This window comes from Ursus americanus, chromosome 25, assembly GCF_024610735.1.
Source record: "Ursus americanus isolate L20-20 chromosome 25, mUrsAme1.1.p, whole genome shotgun sequence".
Classification (NCBI taxonomy): Eukaryota; Metazoa; Chordata; class Mammalia; order Carnivora; family Ursidae; genus Ursus; species Ursus americanus.
In genome coordinates, this window is record NC_142151.1 from 30696573 (window position 1) to 30714213 (window position 17641).

Genomic DNA, 17641 nt, shown 5'->3' on the forward strand with positions numbered 1-17641 from the left:
AAGTAGAAACTTCCAAAGTGGTGGAGGGAGGCATAATATGATTTGAATACATGCTATATCATAACAATATATAGCATCAAAACAAGTGGGAAGAGAAAAAAATTGAATTAACAAACTCTTATTTCAGAGCAAGGTGTAAAGAGAGATTTTACAAGCATGAATTCATGAGATTTGGATAAAGTAGTGAATTTCTTTCTTTCTTTTTTTTTTTGCCCTATGCTCCATTGTCATAGATTTTGCTCTTCAGTACTCTTCTTCATTGTATAGATTTTGCTCTTCAGTACTCTTCTTTAAATAGAATCACAGGTTTTTAGAGAATAGATGATTCTATAGTTAAGATAGGAATATTCAACATAGGCCTACAACATCTTATCATTGTCAGAAATAAGGATGCTTTCATAATTGTTTGAAAGGATAAAAATACAAGTCTGAGGAGAGACTGCTAGAAGATAGGTAGTGACAGATTGAACATCAAAAAGAAAACAGTGATTAAATTAAAACTTGTTTTGCCTGTAAAATGTCCATGATGATACTTAAAGAAGAGAAATATTGTTTTAGAGAAAAGCCTGTCAGGAACTGTGAAGGCTCTGAGTTTTTATTCCTTCTGCAGGCTAACAAGTTAGCCTGCCGCAGTTTCACACAAACTGGCAGAGGACGGAGTCTCCTGGGCCGGAGACAAAGGACTTCATTACTAATGGCACAGCAGGCAGTGTGATTTTCATATTTGAATTCATTGGCCTTGCTCCCCAAACCCCATGGGAGCAAATGCAGATGCAGGCCCAGGTGGATGCTGCACCCACAGGGTATTTGTGCCATAGGTAAGGAAAAATGAGATTAGGGAACCATGATTGTTAAAGGGGCTGCTAGCAAACCCACACAACTTTCCCTCAGAAGGAGACATTACCTTAATTATCCGGATCAGGAAACAAATCTGTTCTCTGCCCCAGAGGCAGTATTATCACAGGATACTTCTGATTACAAGCTCGTACAAGACATGCAAAAATGTCATGGAGAATTGTCCTGTAACAAAACGAAACCTAAAAATGTGAGTACTTTGATTGCTAAGTGATTCTCCACAAGGTTGAAAAAGCCAAACTATTCAATTGTTGAAGATGATACACTTTGCTTTATTGGGCAGATATAATCCTCTCCTCTCTTTGGTTAGTGTAGTATTTGTTTAAATTTACCTGATATGTAAATTATGTGCCATGGGCTGAATTGTTACTGTGAGAGTATGGAATTTTGTATTAGAGAAGGATAAGGAATAGATCAGCAAATTCTGAATTCTGGATTGCTGAAGGATATTTGCCTGGAAATTGACCTTGAATTCACTCACTAACAGTTCAGGAAGGTCATGGACTTTCTCACCAGAAAACTATACCTGGTAGCGGGCAGACATGGTTCTGGAATCGTGGAGAAGCTGGGGAGTTGTGTGGAACATTTTGGAATGGGAACAGGTTGGAGGACCCAAGAGAATGGCACAGCGAGCTCCTGTACTGGGAAGAATTAGCCCTCAGTCACTCTACACAGGTGTGAACATTTAAAGCTTTATTGCCCTGTGAGTACCTAAGTATCAATGCAACTTTCTGTGTCATGATTGTTTTTATTGTGTCTTATCTATATTCGCAGGATAATCCTGCTGATTTATGCTATGCTCTTTCTCAATTTTAAACTATTTGTAATTCTTTGGATATTCCTTGTTACTTTATACCCCCATGCCATTTCTAAATAAGAGAATATTAATGTAGTGATACTATAATAAATTCCTCCCCTTTTTTCTATCCTATTTTTTTCTGTTTAGGCAAATATAATAACTTTTCTGATTATAGATGCTAACATTGTTTGCTACTCTTTTTCTTTTTAAAATTTATTTAATTTAAATTCAACTAGTTAAGATATAGTACATCATTGGTTTTTGATATAATGTTCAATGATTCATTAGTTCAGTATAACACCCAGTGCTCTTTGTTTTCTAGTGAGATTCCTTATTTCTTCTTTCTTTAGTTTTTATTTAAGTTTCAGTTAGTTAACATATAGTGTCTAGTGAGATTCTTGTTTGCATTTAGGAGCAAGCACAGCTCTGTAAGATTGGGTTAAAAGTATAATTGAAAACTAACAGAGGAAGAAACTCAATTCTAATATTATATTCTCTCTCTAAGATAAGGCATAAAATATAACTTTACAAAACACTTAATGTTTAACCTCACACACTAAAGGTTTTTTCTTGCATTCCTAACTTACTTTTGCAGACACAGAGAACAGGTTCTGAAAAACATATGCAAGTATTCTCATGCAAATGTGCAAAATTAATTTGGTTACTCATCTGTTGCACTTGTTGAATATAAAATGAAGAGATGTGTATAATGGTATCCAACATGAAATGACAAGGGCTGCAGAAAGGCAGTAGAACTTTGTGGCTAAGTGCACGTTATCTGGAACTGGGTTTCTGTGCTATAATTATGGTTCCACTGCTTATAAAACATAGGACCATGAACGAGTTTCTTAATTTTGTGCACCTCAATTTCCTTGTCTGAAAATGTGTGATTCTTTTTTTTTTTTAAAGAATATGTTTTTATTGGTCACTATGAGGATTTGATGGCATAAATCTATGTCAGACTATGTCAGATAATCAGGACAGTACTGGGCATGTATATTTGCATAGAATATAACTTTTGTTCACGTAAGAAATTTGGTAATAGTTACTGACTCTGGGAGGTGGGAATGTGAGTAGATATCTGTGTTGAGAAAAAGACATAGTTTTCAGAGTATGCTCTTATACTGTTTACATTTCCTACCAAATTCATTTTTCTATCAATTAAATAACCTAATTAATTTGAAAGGACTCAAAATAAATGAGAGTATGATGGTTTCGAATTTCACAGCCAAATTGCTTTTATCAATACAATCACAGAAAAGTAGACAGCGGATTTTTACAATTTTAGACATGATCATATTGTTTTACACTACTGAAAATTGAGAAAATTGTTCATATCGAAAGCACTGTCCCATCCTTTAGCATCCTATAAAATTCTCATAATATTTTCTATTTGAAGTAGTTTAAATATTTTTAGTTGATTTTTCCCATACCTAACTACATATTCAGTTATTAGTTTGATCCATTTTGGATAGCCTCCTCTTTTAGAAAATGGAAAATGATTGTCAACAGTATTTCTTCAACCTGAATACTAAAAATGAGCTCAAAAAAGAAAAAAAAAGTTTGAATGTGTAAGTAAAGACAATATAGTACCAGACAGCTCTGTCTGTGACATTATGAGAATGTTTCAGAGGGGCTCTAGTTTATTCAGACTAGGTCCTTGTGTCCAGAAGAGGATACAATGTCAGATTTTTTTTTTTAAGATTTTATTTATTTATTTGACAGAGAGAGACAGCCAGTGAGAGAGGGAACACAAGCAGGGGGAGTGGGAGAGGAAGAAGCAGGCTCCCAGTGGAGGAGCCTGATGCGGGGCTCCATCCCAGAACGCTGGGATCACACCCTGAGCCGAAGGCAGACGCTTAACGACTGAGCCACCCAGGCGCCCCTAGAATGTCAGATTTGAACACACTTTTACAGTACCTTTGAGTTGGGAGTAAAATGTAGTATATCCAGTTCTCAGGATTGGCATTACCCACACATTTCCAGTCAGCAGAAAGCTGAACCATGGGAGAGTCAGTCATTGTATTTATAAATTTTGAAAGGTAGGAAGAGTTGTGTTGGAAGGAATGAAGAATACAGCAAGCTGGAGAGGCACCACAGAATAGGTCTTTACTCAACAAGACTGCCACTGGTTTCAGGGGAAAGAGTAAAGCACAGAATTGGCATAGTAAAAAGCTAAAAAGAAGGACATTCTCATTCGTGCCTTGAGGTTTATTATCTTGCTATCCTTGATTTAGGTCATCCATTAAATTACCATTATCTCTCCCTTTGGCATTACAGAGCCTTAAGAACATCTCGTCCTTATTTAGTGTATACACTTTATTCCTACCTTGGACTAAGCGTAAAATATTCTGTAATGGGACTCTGTCTTGCAAATATCTCAGTGCTTTTTCTTCATTCTCAGGCACCTGACACTTATCAAATAGTGTAGAGGAAGTGTCTTTCCCTGTCATCACAGAAAGTCAGATGCCAACGGTTCACATTCCTTTTAGGTGGTAACATCTAAGAGACCTACACATTTGGTATTTGAGCTATAGGCTAGAGACTTCTGTGTGTCTTTGCAATAAGCTCCAGGAAGGTCAGCTTGGTGGGGATGCAGCTTGATTCCCCCCAGCCCATCTCCGAGTTTGCAATCAGCAGGAACACAGTAGAGTTGAAATGTTATGAAATATGATTTCATGACTTCTTCATTTGGTTAATTGCTACAAAATCAGTGTCCAAAGTAAAGTCATGGGATGTATATGAAAGCTGGGTCTCAGTCACCCTCCAGGGACTGCTAAAATTCTTACTTTTACAAATAACATATGTGAGTTGATTTAATATTTCATGTAATCTGTAATCTAAAAATTGGTTGGTGTCTTACAGGCTTCAGGCCTCTCTTAGCTCCACCTCTTTCTGAGGCTTCAGACCCTGAAACTGTGTCTGCTCCAGCAGTCAGAGCAAAACAAATGAAACAGGATGCTGTCACAAAGTACTTGCCCTGTCTTGACAGAAGACGATGAATCCCTTTTCTATAGGGACCATTGATTATGAAAAGGCAATAATGTGAAACATTCTAGAATACTGATAACATAGACTGCTATGTAACTGAGGTGGCAAATGTTGTCCTATGATCTAGAATTTGGAAAATGTATCAGATAATCAACTTTCCTAGTTCACTTTCTTTTTAGGTGCCTGTCCAAAGTCATATTATTTGAGAGCTTAGTATATACATATTTTAAGGTGAGTTTCCATAGTGTAGTATATACATATTTTATGTTCCAACATACCTTAATATTATGAAAACTAGAATTCTGCTTGCTACAGAGATTTTCTTAACTTCTGATGAAAATAAGAGAAGGGAAGAGAGAATGAGATGATGGTGAATTCTTTTTCTATAGCCAACTACCTCACTCCTCTTCCCCTGCACTGGGAATAATATGGATTCTACAACACTGTTAACAATAGCTCAGGGATTTTCTTTTAAATCATTTCTAAACCACAAGGATTTAGTAACCTAACACTAAACTAGGTTCTTTTATTTTTTTTCTTTTGGAGACAAAAAGGGAGGTTGTGTAGATACGCTACAGATGTGACTCTGATATTCATCTAGTAAAATGTGTAATCAGGAAAACACTTGTACATAGAGAAGAAAGACAACAGAGTATCCTGCATAAAAGAGGTCTCGTGGTAAATGAAGATATGGCTTATCATAAAGGAGACAGATATATTTGCTCCTGTTTCAAGGAAAGGGAAAAGAAAGAAATGTGCTGGTAACCTCTACCTAAATACATGCCTGTAATTCTTTTGTGATTGTCAGAAAGAAAAGGCAAGACCTTAAAAAGAGACTGACGGGAAATGGAAACATGCTGCCATCTCCTCCTCCTCACTCTTTCCAACAAAGAGGCCAACTCCATGTGTCTATGGATGTCAGGAATTAGTTCCTGGTAGTCTTTAGCTAGAGAGCATTGACCTGAGCATTATAATATACAGGAAGTGCTTGGAGCAGTGGTGCACTTTTCCATATTGTCAGGAAACAGTACAGGGCTTGGAACATTGTTGGTGATTAGTATGTTTTGTTAAAGTAATACTTCAAAAACTGCTTGGTTCATGTAGCACAGATGTTCAAAATATGTGAGTCCTGGGTTGCAGGTGTATAATCATGCAGATGAACTAAGGAATGGAATGGGTCAAATCTGTAAATATTAACATATAGAGTCTGCAAAGAGGAAGGAAAAGGGAAAATTGAGAATTTAGAGTCTGGGTTGGGAAATTTGACTCTATTTTAGAATAACAGACACAACATTAAGAAACCTCTGAAACATAGCATTTACAATATATTTTAAAGAATAGAATACTAAGTATGTTTAACTTTATAAGTGAATTGTCTAGTTGAGAGACATAAAGACGTAGGGCAGCAGTAGGATCAAGATACATATATGAATGTACACTGTGGTATGCACTGTATTTTTAAATGCTCTGAAAATAGTAAAATCATTAATTATGCAGAGTATATGGAAGATTAGAAAATTCTTGTGGGAATGGGAAAAAATGATATATAGGTCAATTTAATTACAAGAAGAAAGTCTTATTTTCTTTTCAGGAGGTCAGAAAGTGATGAGACTTAAAAAATAGCAAATGAAGAAAGTTCTCAAAAAAAAAGGGGCAAAATGTGAGGTTTTGAAGAGCAAAAATTGAGATTCTTTCCTATAAGCTCAATTAAATTATGGACTGAAGAACTAACAGTGAAGAGATTGAGACAAAAATAGTAAAATCAAAGAACAACAGAGTAATTTTGTTAATAGGTTTAAAGTTTTGAAAATAGACAGCAGATCAAAAAAGACTCAATATACTTTCCCCATAGATGCAATCCTTGATGATTGCCTAGGACCACTTCTGGGTGCAGTTAAAATTAGTAAAAATATGAAACTATAAAAATGTTGATATGGGAACAAAAATAAAACAAGAATAATAACAATGATACCTTAGAAAAGGGAAAGAGAGGATATTAAAAAAAAATCACTATGATAACAAGATTTTATCCAAGAGTGTCTTTGTAGAGGTAGACAAAACTAGCTCAAATATTGAGCAACCAAGATACATCAATATAAAATAGATCAAAAACAAATTATTCCATGAGAATGTAAGGAAAATGGATTTAAGGAGGAGATACAGGGAATATTTATGTGTAGATTACTAAAATGCTTTCATTTCAATAAGTTTTGATTTTCTAGTTAAGGTCATAGTATGCCAGTTATGTTAATGGAAAATTAAAAGATTTTATATAATTCATTAATCACTATATAATAGCACATATTACTTTGATAGGTAAGGTAACATAGTGGAATGCCTGGCTTCAACTCCCATTTCTGCTGTATTTTAGGTATATGTGAGTGTCTCATTATGTGACTATGGGCTAAAAGTTTGTCTTGAGGTTGTATTTTTTTCTTCTGGGTAAAGAGAAAAATAAAAATTGCAATCTTTCATTTTATAAAGAATAGAGATAAAATGCATAAAATAAGTAGCCCAGAGTCTGTGCAAGGCATTCAAAAATTCGTTCTTTCCTGTCTTCCAAATTGCACATTTTTCTCTACCTTTTTTCTGAAATTGGGATGTATCTTGGAAATGTTAAAGAAACTTGCTGGCCATCAGGGCAAGGAGTAAGTTTTCATTGCCTTTGCTTGTGAGAACTTTGCTTTTTACAGAGGTTCTTTTGATTGTCACCTCAATAGAGATACTTACATTGATAACTCCATGGGCAATTGAATTTTAAGTTAATTCTGGATTCCTAATTTTTGCTTAAAATGTCTTTGAAAAGATTGCATTGTGATGCAGCATTGAAATGTAAAGTTACATTGTGTACAGAAGATTACCTGTCACAAGCCAAGTAATTTAAAGACAGAAGAAATTGCCAAATCTCTCAGAATAGAACATAGAATTTTTCAAAGCTAGGAGAGGTTGGAGTGACTGATTAGCGTGTCATAAAAAACTGTATCACTCAGATGCCAATCAAAGATCTGTCAAAAACTTCCAGGTGACTAACAAGAGAAGTGTTTAACTTCCATTGATATATGCTTCAATTGAAGAAAAAATTGATAAAACCTAATAGATATTACAGGGGAAAAAACCACAGAATTATTTAATATGTCTTATTGTCAAGCCAAAAGGGCATAAAGAGGTGAAGAACAGGAGCTACATTAATTATGAAAATCTATAATCTCCATGAGGCCTTACAAACATGATGCTTTTAAATTTATTTAAAATTAGATTTATAATATGTGAGCCAGGCACTTCCAAAATATTGACTTATTTAATTATAAATTAATTTATTCAATCACAAATCAACTCATTTAATCCACAAATATTAACTCAATTCTTCTAACAAACTGAAGAGGTAAGAACTCCTATTATATCCATTTTACAAATGAGGATATTGAGGGATGGAAAAATTAAATGAAAGATCACAGAATAAGTAAGTGGTAGAACTGGGATTCAAACCTCCTGTGTCTATATTCTTAATCTTTAAGATCTCAAATCTTTGAGACTTGTTGTATGTAGAAAAGCCTTTGTCTCAGGCTATCATAACAGGCTCTATTCTAAGCATTTTTTATGTATAAATGGGTGTAAATCTTAAAACAAGCTCAGGAGGTAGATGCAACTTCTCAGAGCCAGAGAGAGGTGAGGAAAATTATCTAACAGGATGGGATTTCTACTGACATGGCCTGGCTTCAAAGCACACAAAACTAGCTTCCTTTAATCAGTAGGCACATACCTCTGAGTTGTAGAATAATTTCAAGAAAAATTTAAGTAATTTGGGGGCCCCTGGGTGGCTCAGTTGTTTAAGTATTTGACTCTTGATTTCAGCTCAGGTCATGATCTCAGGGTCATGAGATAAGGATCTGCTCTGGGCATAAGTCTGCTTAAGATTCTTTCTCTCCCTCTCACTCTGCCACCCCCTTCTCTAAAAAAAGAAAGAAAGAAAAGAAAAGAAAGAGAGAAAAGAAAGAAAGGAAAGAAAGAAAGAAAGAAAAAGAAAGAAAGAAAAAGAAAGAAAAGAATTTCAGTAATTTAAGATGTAATACCACTCTAGTTGTCCAATTACTTCCTTATTCTTCCATCTACAGTTATCCATTCCTTGCTATTCTATTCAGTATGGACCACTTATATAAAAAAGAAATTCTTTAAAGATAGGGGTAGGGAGGAGAAGCAGATAGGAGAATTTTAGCAACATGTCTGAAGATAACCCTGACACACTGGTTTGTTAGAGACCCTCTGATATGGTCTGTTCCCTCCTAAGCTGTATTGCTGGCTTTTTTCGTTATATTGGTTAGATTACACTATGCTATTTTGCAGTAACGATTAAAAGCCCAAATTTCAGTGCCTGAACATGACAAATATTTATTTCTGGCTTATATCACAGTTCAACGAAGGCTGAGCTTCACCTTTAGACCAAATTTTCCTGGCAGTATTTGGTTTGATCTTTGCCTGGAAGCCATTTTTAAACCTTATCATCATTTGCCGCCTGGAAAGGTTGGGAAATTTTATAACCAGCAAGTCCTTACTTCTCTGTGTTTCACAGCCTTTCTTTTATCTTATTGCTCTTCTCTCACATCTTACTATAAGCAGCAAGAAGAAACCAGGTGACACCTTCAACACTCTACCTGGAAATCTACTTAGCTAGATCATCCCATTTATTTGGGCACATTTCTATTACAGAAAGTGATGGTGTTCCTAAACTTCTTACCATAGCAAAAATCTTTCCTCCAGTTTTCAGTAACATTTCCTCACATTGCTTTAAGCACTTACCCATAGCCTCCTTAGAGTCTATCAAACATGTCCTAATAATTTCTTCAAATTTCTTTGACTCACTGATTCCAAAGCCACTCCCACATTTTAAGTTTTTCTTATAGCAGGACCCTATGTCTAGGTACCAAAATTTGTATTAATTTTCCATTGTTGCATAGCAAATTACCTGAAAACATAAAACAACAATGGGTACTTCTTATGGGTTAGGAATTTGGGAGTGGCTGTTCTAGCTTGGGGTTTCTCATGAGGCTGCAGTCAAGACATTGGTCAGTGCTACAGTCATCTGAAGGTTTGACTTAGGGTGCAGAATACACTTCCATCTAATTAGGGCCTCTCATATGGCTGGCAAATCACACTGATTGCCAGCAGAAGACCTTATTTTATTGCTACCTGGCCGCCTCTGTACAAATGATTGTCTTCATAAAATGGAAGCTGTCTTCCCACAGAGCAAGTGATGGAAGAGAGTAAGGTGGAAGCTACAATGTCTTTTATAACCTAGTCTCAGAGCCCACTCTATCATTCTTGCAATATTCTATTGGTCACACAGGTCACTTCTCTTCAGTGTGGGGAAGGACTACACAGAGACCTGATAATAGGAGGCAAGAATTCACATGGGCATTTTGGAGAATTATTGCTATGGAAAAGATAAACACAATAATGTTTAGTGATAATGTAATTTATAAATGCTACAGAAGAGGTTTGTTCAAAGACTTGTAGTGCTATAAAAGATAGAGTACTTAACTACATAAATGACATAAGTGAAAGTCAGGAAGTTCTCAGACAAGGTGACATTTGAGATGACTAATTGTGAATGAGTAGGAATTCAGTACTCAAAAGGAGAGAGAAAGAATTTAAATTCAAGAAGAAGAGGAGTTGTTGTAAGACTTGGTCTCTAAGTTTTAAATATATTATTAAAATATTAATAGGTATGAAAATATATTAAAATATAATAAGGAAAGATAGGCAAAAGAGGTGTAAATAATAACTCCTGTGTATAAAGTTCAACACATTTTATAAAAAATTATAACCTTTAAGAATTAGTATTATATGTATGGCAAAAATTTTGAATTGCTTTTATATATTAAGAAGTTGTAGGAAGAACTGGTCAAAAGGTCTAAACATAGGATATATAAAATATGCAGAAAAAATTAGCCAGAATTATTTTTAAAATCAGTTATTTATTATAAAAATATATACTGTGATTTAAAAAATGTGGGCAACAGATCTTGTCTATTATCCAAAGAGCCATTATTATTTCTGTCCACATTTTAAAAATGTCGATCTCAAAAATTTTATAGATTTTATCTCTCTACATATTTTTTACATTTTTACATAAGAATGTAAATGTGAGGGGTTGTACTGTGTTACCACTGTTTATGAAGAAAGTAGCATTTGATCTATGGTCCATTATGTAGCTGCACTAAAATGTATTTAACTATAAATTGGTATCACAATTTATACAAATACTGTGTATATAGTCTCTCCCAACTTCTCAGAGAAAAAATGGAGGAAAGAAAAGAAAAACCTCAATGATGAAACAAATAAAGACTTACATCTAAGATTTAGTTTATAATATCCTGACTTTCCTTCATGAATAGAAAAAAAAATCTCTAAACAAGAGGCAAGAAAATGTTCATTTTAGATCAGAATCCCTAGAAGCAGATCCAGAGACAGTGAATCAGGGGTGTGTGGTTGTTGAGAAGCACTCTCAGGAGAAAGAGAGTGAAGAATGCTTAATATTATGGATATAACATGAGAAAAAGAGCTAATCAAAGGTTTGGCTCAGCTGAAAACTTAACCTCAGCCTGAGTCAGTGGGGAGCACTGGAGGACAGAGTGCACTACTGAGTTGATCCCACATTAAGACAACGGGCCAGACTTCTGCACTTCAGGTGTACTTAAAGTGAGGTGAAATGTAACCTCCCGAGCTAGAGGGTTTTTCTTTGTCTTCATTCTAGTATTTCTGTAGGCCTAGGTGGTTGACCTTGTTTCATACTGCAAACCCTCATTTCTGAGGGTTTTGTGTTGTGGTTACTACAAATTTTTTAGTCTATGGTTACTGAAATTAGTGAGGTATAGTTAAAACTGTAATATAAGTCATGTAAAGACAACCTAGTAGATTACTTAAGGCTAAATATTTTCCTGCCTACCTCTGTATATAGTAGCAGCCTTTGGTCACAATGATCAAGATCATTATCCCTGCCAGTGCCTGCTGGTGAATTAGAGACGATGTGGACAAATCAATGCAGAGGCATGGAAAATGAATTACCATTATGACCCCTCTGTTAGAACAAAGGCTTACCGGGGGCCAGATTACAAATGAGACACGTCTCACAGTAGGCCTCATGGTTCCATGGATATACCCAATGGTCATCTCCATAATTCCTAAACTTATAATTGCAATGGACATACTTAGAAGTTGACAAAACACTCACATTGGTTTCTTAACCTGCAGAGTAAGAGCTGTTTTAACAGGAGAGGCCAAGTGGAAGCCTTTGAAACTCCAGCTACTTTCCCAGGTCAACATAAAAACATCCTAGAAGAAATGGCAGAGAGTTTAAGTGACATCATCAAAAACTTGACTGATGATGAATGGCAGTCTCCATTAACATCTCTTTTCAATTCATTGGTCTGACCCTTACAAAACCCATATAGATCATAACATATGACAGTGGACTCCTGCATATTAGTCATATAACAGCCCCAAATGCTAAATTGAAATAATATGCTCATATATCTATTTGTCAACTCTAGACAATTCTTATTAACTTCCTGCTATGAAAAGGAGAATGTATCTCACCTACATGATCTCTCTGTCCCCCCTCAAATGTTTATTATATTACCGTTTGGGTTTTTCTTTTGGCTACTTCTGTAATTTTAAATAATAAATGTACCCTCCTTGTTTAATCAGCATTTCCCAGTATCATGCCTCAATTCGATATAAAATGAGAATCATCAAATCTATGCTTCAGGACATCTTCCTTCTGTTTTTGCCTTCTGGTAGTTTTACTTTCACTTTTATATTGCAAAGGCTCCCAATATTCATATTCTGCTCTGCAATCCTAACCAAGTGTTTGCACATTGCCCACAGGTTAACATTAGATGTTGAAAGCTGATAAACAATTTATTTTATTGTGACACCAGCTATGGTTTACAGCCAGATCAAGAAGTATACAGTGTTTATTCAATATTTAATGAGTGCCTACTATATGTCAGGTACTGTTTCAGGCACTGGAGATATAACAGTAAACAGAATAGACAAAAATCTATGCCTTTAGAATGCTTATATTTTCTTGGATTTTCTACTCACAAGAATCAATGCTACTGTCACTTGCCTACTTGAAGGAGAATGTTTCTAACATGAAGGTGTATGAAATTTTTAAATTACGTCACATCAATTGCTTAAAATCATGCTATATTTTATTTACTATTTATTTATGATGGAAATGATGGGTAGCTAATTTAGCGCTTAATATATGATAAACGTTCTACTAAATATTTCAAATATATATACATATATATGTTTCTTAAACATCTCTATGAGATAGGTATTAATACATTCATTAGACTGTAGATAAGGAAATGGAGATATAGGAAGGTTCAGTACTTCACAGAAGTGACTACGAATCTGTAATCACTGAAGAGAATCACACTCAGATATATGAAAAAATGTCAGAGACATAGGGAAATATTTTCATAATGCAACTATACGGAATACTTTTTCAGGCTCTAAAACTAATAAAAAAATAATTATAGAAAACAGAGGAGCTAAATGATAAGGTTTATTTGAAATCTGTGAAGAAGAAACTTTTTTAAGTTACAGCTAGGGAACAAGGACAGACTGCCCCAAAACATGGCATGCAGATTATGTGAGCTAAAAGCAACCAAGACCCAAAAAAACTTTGGAAGGAACTTTGACCTCCTCCCACAAGAATCTAGATAGAGGACCTAATCCTGTAGAGAGTTACCACCATACATAAGTACATTATAATATGGACTACATATTGTAGACATGAGGAACCCAGCAAAGCCTGTTTGATCAAAGTCCTCTTTGTCCTATAGTTATTAAATGGCCCAGCAAATATTTTTCTCAAACATTTGCTCTTTTTCATCTTCCTGTAAGTCGCATTCCTTCCCTTTGAAGTCCCAGAACCCTGGGACTGGTATATATGTCATCCTGACATATATACCTCATTTTGTCTGCCTGTCTTTGGAATTTAATGTCTGTGTGGATTCTTCATACATACAAAATTAAATTTGATTTTTTCCTATTAATCTGTCTCATGTCAGTTTAATTCTTAGTGCAGCTAGAAGAAATTTGAATGACAGAAAATTTCTCCCTCCCCAACAATAGATAGCGAATATGACCTTTTTCAGGTGGCAGTGGAATAATTATAAATATTTTATATAGTTTAAATAATGATTTAAATTGTAAAACACATACACACATTATAAATTCCAAAAATTCAAGAGTTATTGAGACTATGCTGATTTTTTTTCCTTTGTGACCTCTTTTCCTGCTGCTTCCTTCCTGGAATACTTAAGTGGCGACTGTTATACCATCATCCATGCTGGGACATGAGGTAATCTTGAGGCTAAAAGTCATTTACTTAGGGGCACCTGGGTGGCTCACTCGTTAAGCGTCTGCCTTCAGCTTAGGGCATGATCCCAGAGTCCCGGGATCGAGCCCTACATCAGGCTCCTCCGCTGGGAGTCTGCTTCTTCCTCTCCCATTCCCCCTGCTGTGTTCCCTCTCTCGCTGGCTGTCTTTCTCTCTGTCAAATAAATAAATAAAATCTTAAAAAAAAAAAAGTCATTTACTTAGGATGGCTGACTGAAACAACCACTAATGAACAAGAAACAGCAAGATTAGCCCCGGACTCTGTTTCAGGACTACTTTTACCTGAGAGAAAAATAACCTCCTATACATTTAGCCAGTATTAATGCTGGATTCTATTATTTCTGTTACATGCAGCTAAACCCCATTCTCATTGATAGATAATATTGCTGTCATTTTGAATATGTCTCCAACATCTGACTAAAGTGGTCTGAGGTGATATGGTCCATAGATGACATGGTCTATTAAATAAGATCTTGATAGAGGAAATGAAAGGCTATTCTATTTAATAGTGACCTTGGGTAGATTTATGGGGCAGATAACATTGATACATTATCCCTTTTTCTGCCATTAGTTATTGTATCTTCCCAGCTGCTTAACTGATCCAACTTTACTAGGCATTACCACTTCTTCCTGATGACCTATTTGAAGTGAAGAGATAATAAAACAATAGTAAGTAAAAGGAGGTCTAAGGAATTTCTGTATGACTGGAAGTTATCTAGTATTTAATGTATTTCATAAGTTCAATATGACTTTAAGTAATGGTTTGAATTTCTGTCAGAAGTTACACTCGATAGAAAACTATTTTTGAGAGGTAAACAGTGAAGAAACGTATACTATTCAGAACTCATTTTGGGGAGAAATATATGTTGCCATCTGACTTAACAATGAATATTTTGTTAATCATTTGAATACTCTTAGTACTTATGAGTTTAAATATTTTATTCCGTCCACAGAGTGCTCTTATTTTTGACTTTAATAAAAACAAATATACATATTACTCATTCATACTATAAAAATTTACATTTTACATAATCTTTCTCCTACTTAACAAATTCAGACACACTACTGCAAGACAGATTTGAATGAGAATGGTGAGAAATGAATAGATTTTTTGCTGTGATCTTTCTGACAGTGTTGCAATTAAGCTGCCAAAAGCTAACGAGAAAGAACACATGTGCACACTGTGTTTGACTAAAGAATGACTGCTCAACCAAAGCACATTTCGTACAACAGATTCAGGGAAGGATTTAGCATACCTGACACATACTAGCTAGGTGATGGGCATTGAGATATTCATCACCGGAAGTACCTATAATATAGAGCTTTCTCACTTTAACATTGACTTCAGTCTTAGACCTTTCTGTCAAAAACAATGAAAATATAAACACATCTCAAGATTAATATTATAATAAACACTGCTTTAGAGAGTGAAGATTTAAGTGTTTTAGTGTTCCCCCCCCCCCATCTTAAGTCTCATGCATCTTGTGGTGTTTGGAGAGACACACACCTATCTATGTGAGCAGAGCGAATCTTAGTTGGCATCTCTGAGTTTTTGAAGCAGCCACCTTTATTGGCAGGTTAACTGCTTCTCATGCTTCCATATTAATATCTTTGTAGGCACAGAGCCCAACAAAGGTTGTAAAAAGAGGAAATTTCAATGGATATTAACAATTTTTACTATGTGAGAAGGATGCTTGGCCTATATAGCTCATGTCCTGCACATGCTCCTTTACTTAAGTCACATTTAAAAAAATGAATATCAAGTTTCATTTTAATATTAAACTCATAAAGGAAAATTCAGTGTTCCAAAAAATGGCAATTAATGCAGACAAAGGGCACATTTTGATAAGTTTCTATCACTTTTGAAAAGACATGGATAATCTCAGCATGTTGTAACATCAAGAGATGCTTAGAGCTTGTCTTAGAGAAGCAGAGTAATTGTAGGTTTTGAATTACTTAATTCAAACCACTCAGCTGAATTTAATTGAGATAATACTCAGGAGTAATTCCTGAAGTTTCGCCCCAGATTTAAATAGCCTATCAATTAAAATTTATGCCAGTGTCCTTCAGAACACCTTAGTCAACAGAATACCTTTGTCTGGTTTTACCAAATTTTTTTTTTACTGGTTTTTTAGCTCTTTCACAGCTTGGATAATATAGAAATGTTATCTACACATTTGCAAGTAACTTGCCTTGGCTCTCTTTACTTTTTAAAATTTTTGACTAGATAATAAGAACAGGTAAAGATGCTCAATGTCATCAACCAATTTTCATAAATTTTCTGGCAAATGCAGAGCCAGGGAAAAGTGGTTTATTTGTTTGTTCATTCATTCATTGATTTATTTGCTCATATATTCATTCATTTATTCATTCATTTACTCTCTGCTTTGCTACACAAAGGATTTGAAGTGATTCTTAAGACTATCAATCAAAAATAGAATTACTATAAAAATAAGAAAATTTAAAAACTAGAATTGGAGAGTAAAGATGAGATATAGCAGGGTTGGGGGGAAGCAAGAATAATTATTATGATAGAATTATAGGTATGTCTCTGACCTTTCCAGTTGCCAAAGCAGAAAAACCCACAACCCCAAGACCAAAAAACAAACCCAGAATCAATGACATGATTTGCATTGTCTTCAAAAGGAGAATGCTGGTATTTCAGGAGAAGCAAAATATTTTCCTCTCTGAAAATAAATTCTCTTTGGGAATACTTACATGAGGCACCATGTGATATAATTCATTGCAAAGCTAAATACAATTCGTAAGTAGAATTATCTGTTTCACACAGCAATCTCTAACACCACCCCTCAAGTTAAAGGCATAACAAGGAATAAGTATAAGAAAAAAAATCTGAGAATGGTAATGAATATGTGGTTTTAGGTCACAGCTTTCTAATATTTTGAGTGTATTAGTTAGGACACCTTGGTTTAAATAATTGGAAACCCAGACAATGTAGAGTGACCAACTAAAATATATATAACAAACTGGAAGTAGGGCATGATGCTAGATTTTTTGGCATTCCCTGGACAAGCCGGGACTTTTCTATACTCTGAGACTTGGTACATGCTTTTCTATTTGTCTGGAAAAATCTGTCTTTTCCAATTAACTTGGCAAATTCCTATGTTATTGTACAGTATAGTGGTTTAGAGTGCTCGATTTCCAAACAAATAAAGCTGGGCTTGAACCCTGACCCTGTAGTTTATTAGCTTGGGACCTCTTATAAGTAACTTCCCTAAGCCTCTGTTTTCTCATCTGACAAATGGGCATAATAATAGTGTCTTCCTCAAAACCCTCCCCCCCCACCCCAAATACTTTGTATAGTGTTTGGCATATAATAAGGCTCAATAAATTGTGATTAATAATAATATATGAGAAAGTTTATGGCAAATTTCTATGAAATATTTGGAGTTATTTAAAACAGGTCTTCCAGAAAAATAGTAATAAAATCAGTCTATCAAAAAAGTCTGTCTTAGTAAAACTTAGTCTTTTAAAAATTTTTGTATTTTTCTGGATGACACACCATTGCTCACCTTGTTTTGTCAGTTTTTGATTGATTCAATTTGAATAAATACTTGCAAT